The sequence below is a fragment of the Dreissena polymorpha genome, chromosome 7 (assembly GCF_020536995.1).
Source record: "Dreissena polymorpha isolate Duluth1 chromosome 7, UMN_Dpol_1.0, whole genome shotgun sequence".
NCBI lineage: Eukaryota > Metazoa > Mollusca > Bivalvia > Myida > Dreissenidae > Dreissena > Dreissena polymorpha.
In genome coordinates this window covers 106955324-106964397 of record NC_068361.1, presented here as the reverse complement: position 1 = coordinate 106964397, position 9074 = coordinate 106955324, and the positions used below count along the sequence as shown (strand labels likewise).

The window sequence follows — 9074 nt, the reverse complement described above, 5'->3', positions numbered from 1 at the left end:
TTGGTACGAAACTTTTGGGAACGAAAAAATTATGCAAAAAAGAATTGGTTATGAAAAAAATTAGAGTACGAAATAAAATTGGGTACGAACAATTTTTGGGAGCAAACAAAAAATTGGTTACGAAAAAAAAATGGGTACGAAAAATTTTAGGTACGGAAAAAAATTGGGGGTACGGGGACGTAGTACCCCTGGGGAAATTGACCCTCAATCGCACATTCTTGGCCCTTTCCGTCTAACATCGGATAAGTACCTCGATGGCAATAGTATGGATACACATTTATGGCGTACCATTTGGGTCGAAAGTCAACAAGACCTAGTAGGTAAAAAGAGAAATGTACTTTGACGTACAATATGTATGTCGAAGTACATTTTTTGTACTTTGATGTACACAATTGTAATTCGACGTTCAGTCTTTACTGACCCTTGAGTGTTAGTCAATCAGAAGACGCCTTACTGTTGCTTTTAGAGATATTTGACATTGAACATTATTATAATTATTACTATTTACTAGTATACCAAATTATGCGACTATCGACCGCTAACTAATAGATATTGAGCGTACTTATTGAACATTATTATTATTATTTATACCAAATTGTGCGACTATTGACCGCTAACTCATAGATAGTGTGCGTATTTATTGACCTGGCGTGGCGGAATTAACCTCTGACTTATGCAAATAATGGTTAACACCAAATACAACCAAACCAGGGAGATTATTATACATTTTAATCCCGTAATTGTTTGGTAACTGTTTGGTTACCGTTTGGTTACCGTTGGGAATTTCCTACACAGTAATGCGCTGGAAAGTGATATTCCACCCCGCATATGGTCAATAAATACTCACAATATGCTTGATAATTTTATTTTTTAAAAAGGACAAGGTAACCTTGAATCTTCTTCAAATGGGTATATAATCTATTTCAATGCATTAAACACTCGAAACTTCTTTGTAAATTTTTTTTTTCAATTTTTCAATTTTTATTTATTTTGTCCTCAATTAAAAAAAAAGATTTTTAACATTTATTATCCATAAATCTGAAGGAAAAGCGGCTCAAGAGACAAGTGTTTTGATCGGCTGTTAAGAAAATTTGTACGTAGAAGTACAAACATGTACGTCAGGGTAAAAAGTGTACTTCGACGTACAAATTTATACTTCGAAGTGTATTTCATTTTGTACGTCGAAGCACAATTTTTGTACTTCGACATACATATTGTACGTCAAGGTACATTTCTCTTGTCACCAAGTAGGTCTTGTTGACTTTCGACATTATGTTACGCCATACACATTTCGTAAGCGGTAATGCGGTCCTACCTATGCACGTACAAATGTAAGCGAACTATGTAAACAAAGTGGTAGCCTGTCAGGAATGCTTGAATTAATGAAGAAAATCGTGTATTGATGTACGTTTATTGAAGAAATGTTCAGAAAATATGTTAAATAAGCAATAGCGATATTTTTCTTAGCCACATAATTGTTGATAGTTTGATATAACAAAATGAAAGTGAAAGTAGAACTGTCAAAAATGACAACCTGTCAATGTGTTGTTTTTGCTGGCACGAAAGGGCAATTACACTCAATGTGTTCACATTTTTTACCATTGGCTTTGCCAATGACCTTTATAGTATGGGTGGCTTTGTTATAATTTATTGCTATCATGTAACTGCATGATTGTGTATATGTTTACAATACACAAAGCATGAATAATGATATAAATATACTGATTGAGCTTATAATAATCTGATAACTATAGCCAGATCAATTAAGTACATAAAATACAATTTTTTGTCCTGATTTCATGAAGACTTGAAATATTTATGCACATAGATATGGGTTGATCCACAAATGAAAAGTATTTTTGATCTGTGTTCGGTGCAGGCTCTTTTTCCATGACTGTGAAAGTTAAACTTTTATGTGAAAAGGATGTCAATTTTTTCTGAAGTATTTCATTCAATTATTAAATAAAATGAACGTTCTGCATATAATTTGCCATTTTGTTAGGTGATCAACAGGAGATGACCAGGGTGCCTGAGAAAAGGGATAAACATGTGAGATCTGGTCAGGGCTTCATTATAAAAGTGGTTAAATGGTATACATTTTATATCTGGCCAGTGCTGAAGACAAAATGTGTACATTTAAAAAAAAATACATTTTAAAAATGTTTAAATACCGCTTGACTAAGGCTCTTAATTCATCTAGCATGAACACTTGTACTATATCTTTTTAACACTAAAAAATAATATTTAATGTACAAATTTAATCTACCAATGTGTACAGATACTACTTAACATATATTTGACTGTATTTAATGTAGGAACTAGCTAACATATCCATTAGAAAAAAAATCAGGGGGTGACATATTCATTGCCTGAAGCTCTGACGCTGGAGCTATGTTTATATATCTTTAAACACACTGATTAAACAAGTAAAATAATACAATGATAAACCAGAGGAAAAAATCATCCCCTCTAAACAACATGATACATAATTATGTATAATATTTTTGGATCTGGATCTGGATTGGTACACAGCAGGACCATTAGAAAAAAGATCAGGGGGTGACATATTCATTGCCTGAAGCTCTGACGCTGGAGCTATGTTTATATATCTTTAAACACACTGATTAAAAAAGTAAAAGAATACAATGATACAACAGAGGGAAAATCATCCCCTCTAAACAACATGATACATAATTATGTATAATATTTTTGAAGCTGGATCTGGATTGGTACACAGCAGGACCTTTAGGTATGCGCGCTGCGGGAGAGAGATGGGGGTGACTTACATTTTGGATTTAATTTAATCACTGAAATACATCACTGAAGTTACAGTATGATCTCATTTGATATAGATGTACATGATTGTATCAAGCAACACAATTAAATAATTATCAGTATAAAATACTGTCATAATTTCAGTATCATTTTCAGTCAAGTTTATCATTTATACACATTAATTTTGTAAATATTATTAATACAAGTATACTAGATGCAAACATTTTTGAAATAATACAGTTTGATATACTGTTTATAATGCTACTACAATTCCAGCAGTCCATCAAACCATTGCAACAGAGCCACCTGGTGTGCCGACGCACCAGCAGACAAGTAAAATGCCCTCTGACTTAGTGTATATTATTATTTATAACATCTACATTAGTTACAGATACATGTTTAAATTTGTATGTGTTTGAAAAAATGTATAATCTTTAATGACATCATCTGACCATGCATGTTCTAGATTTCAAAATCAAAGCCCTGGTCTGACACATTGGTAACATTAATGTTAAACTGTTACCACTCTTCTGAAATAAATTTTTATTGAACTTTGTAATGAAATCTAAATCGGGCAATGATTTTTCTTGTTTTAAAACAGTCATAGATCAGTTGTGGCCTCTCGGTAATGACCCATTTTTGCTTACTTGTCACAACCTGAACCATAAAACTTTCCACACTTCTATAATAGCAAATCTGGATTTAGGTGATCTTCAATGGTACATTTACACTTTAGCTCTGTCACAAGAGTGCTGGTAAAGTCAAGTCACATATTTCAATCTAGGCCATGTCAAACTCAAAGTGTCAAAGACAAATGAAAGATGCGTTCATTAATTATTGTCCCATTCTTTACTACTGCTGTGAGTTTTTATATAATATAACTGATGACCATCATGTGAGAGAAAATTCACATTATCTTAGTATATCAGGTTTAGCAGCCTTTTAGATAACAAAGTTGGCTAGTTTTCAATGTCGCTTCTGGGGATCAAACCCGCAGCACAACCTCCTGCAATCAAAGACGACACTCTACCACTAGGCTTTTAGGAAGATTTTGAAATTTTTCGATCCATCGTCAGAGCAACCAAACCAAAAATTAAGTCAAATATTGCCGACTCGGTATTATTGAGTCAGTTCATGAGAGATAATGGAAGATGCAACATCTTTCACGCCCCCTAGCATCGCCTTAAGTAGTATTCAATTCTCAACACGAAAGTGCTGGAGTCATTGATCCCGAGGGACCAGAAAAAACACTTGATTAGTGTTCGAAATAAAATCATTTGTTTAATGACAATACTATTATTTGAGCCAGGTCACAGGGAAAGGGCAGTCTAGTCAGTATCCAATTAAACTATTTGTTATTGTCAGAAAACCGCTTTTAAGCAAACAGCTTTCAAGCGACTGCAGGCTGATCTGGATCAAAACTGGCAACAATCGCCTTAAGGTCTCTTTTACTGTGAAACAGTTCATTTGACTTAAAAATGATATTAAATACTAAAATAGAGAGAAGAAATAATACAAACCAGTGATTTGAGTAAAGACCTTGTAATCAATGTTTTCAGGACAGCTTGGTGATCTGCAAATCCCATGTGATATGTTGATATCGGGTATCATAGTCATTCAATAAGTCGCAAAATGCTCGAATACAATTTACAAAGCAAAATGTGACTTAAATTAATAACTAAAAATACCAGTTTTGCCGTGTCAAACTGTCAAGATCCAGAAAGTCCTGCATTCACATCGAATATATCATTCGCATTCAATCCATTGTTGACATTAGCAGAGATTTAGTTAATAAATAACTATTATATAATCTAATATATATCCTAAATGACAGTTTCTAAATAGCCAAACAAGCCGATGTATGCTGTAAGAAAGTTTTGACACGAGTGTGAACACTCTCTCATGGGCGCGGCCATTGTTATATGTTGAGGCACGAACGACAACTCTGCTGGAGAATGTTATCAATGCTAATCAGAGAGATATGCCGATAAGAAAAATCGAGTTATCTCAATCGGACAGGATCGGTCTTTTACATAGCTCGCCATTGTGAAGAATTTGTTCATGGTATGATAACTTAGACGAGCTACTGAAGCAGCTACGTCAAATTTTTTTTGCTCAATGACCTGATTTAGTGTGGTGATACTGCAATGACAGATTGTGTTTACGGGACGACCTACCTTGGGAATGCTTTCGTGGCAGTCGGATCAAGGTCACCTCAGACAAAACAACAACAGCAAACAGGTGGTGTCCGGTCAATGGCTTAAGTTTGTATGGACGAGATTTATGATACTTTAAATATATAATTGTTCACTGAGATCTAGCATGGGATTGTATTTGGTCGTGCTGGGCTCAAGGTCAAAGTAAATGAATCACTCAAAAATTGCATACGCTAAATAACTTTAAAAACGGTTGAGGTGCACTGAAGTTTTGTACGGAGTACGTAGTTTACCTGAAGACCTAGTTTAGGATTGAATTCGAAGCCATTCAGGTCATGATCGAAGCAACTGCTGTTAAAAGAAGTAACAGAAATAGCTCATGATGAAGAAACTGAGTTTCGATAAAGATATACTTTAGCACTGAAATAGTGTGTGTATGTTGCTTTTATGCAGACCCAGCCCGGGAGATCTTTTGGGACCAGATGGTTCAAGGTAAACGTCATCTTTGACTAAACATAGACAAAATGTTTCTGCTCAGTACTCTGTGTTTGGGGGATAATGTGCTGATGTTTATGTAGTTAGCTTTTACGTATGCAAAGCTTTGAATATCATCCGGGAGCGGTGAGTACAGATCATGGTCAGTGTTTTTCAAAATAGAAAGCGAAGCTTTTCCCGTGCAAAAGATATACTTTTATGAGGAAATTGTTTTGAAATTGTGTATATTGGTAGCTAACATTCAGTCCTAGCTTTTCTCACAACGTGTCGCTGCAACAATATGTTTTTGTTTACAAACAAGTAAACCAGCATGTCATCTCACGCACCTGGGAAGCTCGGCTCATTTTTGCGACATCAGTTGAGCAGATTTTCATGTATTCTGAATTTAAAATAAAACGACGTCAGTAGTACTTAGATGTGGCTTCGGTAAAATGTGCTTTTAAATGACGTTGACTTTTTTAAGTCGGTCAATTGTAACCGATGAGATTGGGTTTAAAAAATGTTAATATATACATACAAAGTAGACTTCACACTGGGGTATAAGTACGCTGAAAATTGGCAATTACAGCTTTATTTTAAATAAAATTGCATTAAATTACAATCATTCATTAGAACTGTACAAATGATACTTTGCAAAAAGTTAGGTGAAAGTCTTATGTGAACTCGTTTACTGGTCAAATCATTTAATAATGACTGATATACCAATCTAGTGTAAAACTAGAACTTGCCACAGTGGTGAAAAATACCACCGACGCCGCAGATTATTGTGTGTAGCAAATTGTGCACAAGGGCTGTTTGTAAAACACGCATGCCCCCAAAATGGGCTGTCAGTTGTAGTGGCAGCCATTGTGTGAATACGTTAGAGTATGATTGGCAATTTAAAGAAGAATTGCTCGCGTGACTCGTGGAGTTGCTTATGTCTCCATGAAATTTCCTGATCCTTACCTAAGCATTCGTTAGTTATCTACCGGAAACCATTTTATTGTTTCAAGTCACTGTGACATTGACCTTTGACCTAGAGTACTGAAAATCAATAGGGGTAATATGTCAGTCATGACCAATGTCCCTATGAACTGTCCTGATTCCAGGCTTAACGTTCTTGAGTTATCATCCAGAAACCATTTTACTGCTTTGAGTCACTGTGATCTTGAACTTTGACCTAGTGACCAAAATATCAATAGGGGTCATCTGCCGGTCATTACCAATGTCCCTGTGAACTTTCCTGATACCAGGCCTAAGCGTTCTTGAGTTATCCGGAAACCATTTTACTGCTTCAGGTCACTGTGACCTTGAAGTTTGACCTTGAGTTCTGAAAATCAATAGGGGTCATCTGTCGGTCATGACCAATGTCCCCATGATTTTTCCTGATCCTAACCCTAAGCATTCGTGGGTTATCATCCAAAAACCATTTTTCTGTTTCAAGTCACTGTGACCTTGACCTTTGACCTAGAGTACTGAAAATATATAGGGGTCATCTGTCAGTCTTGGCCAATGTCTCTATGAACTTTCCTGATCCAAGGCTTAAGCGTTCTTGAGTTATCATCAGGAAACCATTAACATTTTTCGAGTCACTGTGGCCTTGAACTTTGATCTAGTTACCTATAAGTCAATAGGGGTCATCTGCCGGTCATGGCCAATGTTCCTATGAACTTTCCTGATCCAAGACTTATGCGTTCTTGGTTTATCATCCGGAAACCATTTTACTGCTTCAGGTCACTGTGACCTTGAACTTTGACATAGATTCCTGAAAATCAATAGGGGTCATATGTCGGTCATGACCAATGTCCCAATGATTTTTCCTGATCCTACCCTATAATTTCGTTAGTTATCATTCGGAAACCATTTTACTGTGTCAAGTCACTTTGACCTTGACCTTTGACCTAGAGTACTGAAAATCAATAGGGGTAATCTGTCAGCCATGACCAATGTCCCTATGAACTTTCCTGATCACAGGCTAAAGCGTTCTTGAGTTTTCATCCGTTTTCATCCATTTTACTGTTTCAAGTCACTGTGACCTTGACCTTTGACCTGGAGTACTGAAAATCCATATGGGTCATCTGTCAGTCATGAACAATGCCCCTATGAACTTACCTGATTCCAAGCTTAAGCGTCCTTGAGTTATCATCCGGAAACCATTTTACTGTTTGGAGTCACTGTGACCGTGACCTTTGACTTAGTGACCTGAAAATCAATAGGATTCATCTGCCAGTCATGATCAATGTAATTATGATTGTTTTCTGATTCCAGGCCTAAGAGTTCTTGAGTTATTATCCGGAACCCATTTGGTGGACGGACCGTCCGACCGACCGACATGTGCAAAACAATAGACCCCTCTTCATCGAAGGGGGGCATACAAATACAAAGTTTACCCTGTGCACGGCCAGTTTGGAATCAAGGGGTACAATTTTAACAAATTGTTAAAAGACAACATGATAAACGAGAACAAAGCAAACCTTCTTGCTTTGTGGTTTCAAATGAAATGTTTATGTGTTTTTTTTTTTTACATTTTAAATGTTTGACCCCTGAGTGCGTCTATACAATAATCCATATGCAAGTACAATATGATCATGAAATTGAAACCGGATACTAAACTTGGAGACATTTCTAACGCAACACGTGCGTATTCAAATCAATATAGCTCCCTTATTTTTGAACGGATTTTGTAAAAAAATGGACTCAGACCAAGTCAACACGTATCTAATAATTCATTTACAATTAATTGAAATCGATTAACATTAAAATATAAAAAAAAAAACAAATTTAAAAAATCATTGAAAAAATCGTACATCGTAAAATAATAATGTGAAAAGTAAAACGCATTAACTAACGCGTCTTAATGACCGACCGGCTTGTAACACTGCGCTCATACAAGCCATATTGTTTTTCTTATTAATGACATGTTTTCCTGGTGTAAAAATCCGCCTAGAATGACGAAAATGAAATTAGATTGGAATTATATAGCGCGCTGTACTACACTTGATGACATTTCGAACGCAGCTTTTTTCAAACTTAAATATCTCAGTTATGAGTAAATATTTTGATGTAAAAACGTACATGTGATCATAAGCTTAAGTATTAAAAAGCAAGCGATGAAATAATTCACTCGCGACTATCGGATGGTTCAGCAAGGGGTGAGGTAGCCTGCAACACGCCGATTGCGCTGTTGTGTTTCCTGAAATTTTATACGAGACATGTTGATTCGAAAATTAATTTTATGTTTTCCTGGTGAATCAAACCACCTAAAATGAAGAAATTGAACTAAAATTTCACGTGCAAAAAGATGAAACCACACCTATCCCACATGCAAAAGCTCCTGATTGTCACAGATGAATGATTTTATCGTAATCTGGCAAATCTTAAAAAAAATCTTAACTCATAATTGAGATTATCACGTTTGAAATGTCTCCATGTGTAGTTTGCTAGTATTTGTCGAACAGCAGTATTTACCGGACTTTCTATTTATTTCTGGTATTTTAACGCGTAAACACTATTGTCTTTGTCACATACTTACAGACGCTTGTTTTCTTGAAGTTGACGGCAGCAATTGCATTGTGTACAAAGTTCGTCATAATGAAATATGACCTCCTCGCGGGGGATATTAATTTCGCGGGCATTCGCAAAAGTTATTTCCTAAATGAAACCCGACCC

At 35.8% G+C, this 9074-nt stretch overlaps 1 long non-coding RNA gene across 1 annotated transcript; it reads right to left on the bottom strand.

Moving 5' to 3' along the window:
* Positions 1-5981: 5981 nt before the first annotated feature.
* On the bottom strand, positions 5982-7955 carry LOC127837192 (uncharacterized). Its single transcript, XR_008029167.1, has 2 exons — positions 7423-7955; positions 5982-6839 (listed from the first exon to the last, which is right to left on the bottom strand). It is a non-coding gene; the product is annotated as an uncharacterized LOC127837192 (long non-coding RNA).
* Between the last annotated feature and the right edge of the window lie 1119 nt (positions 7956-9074).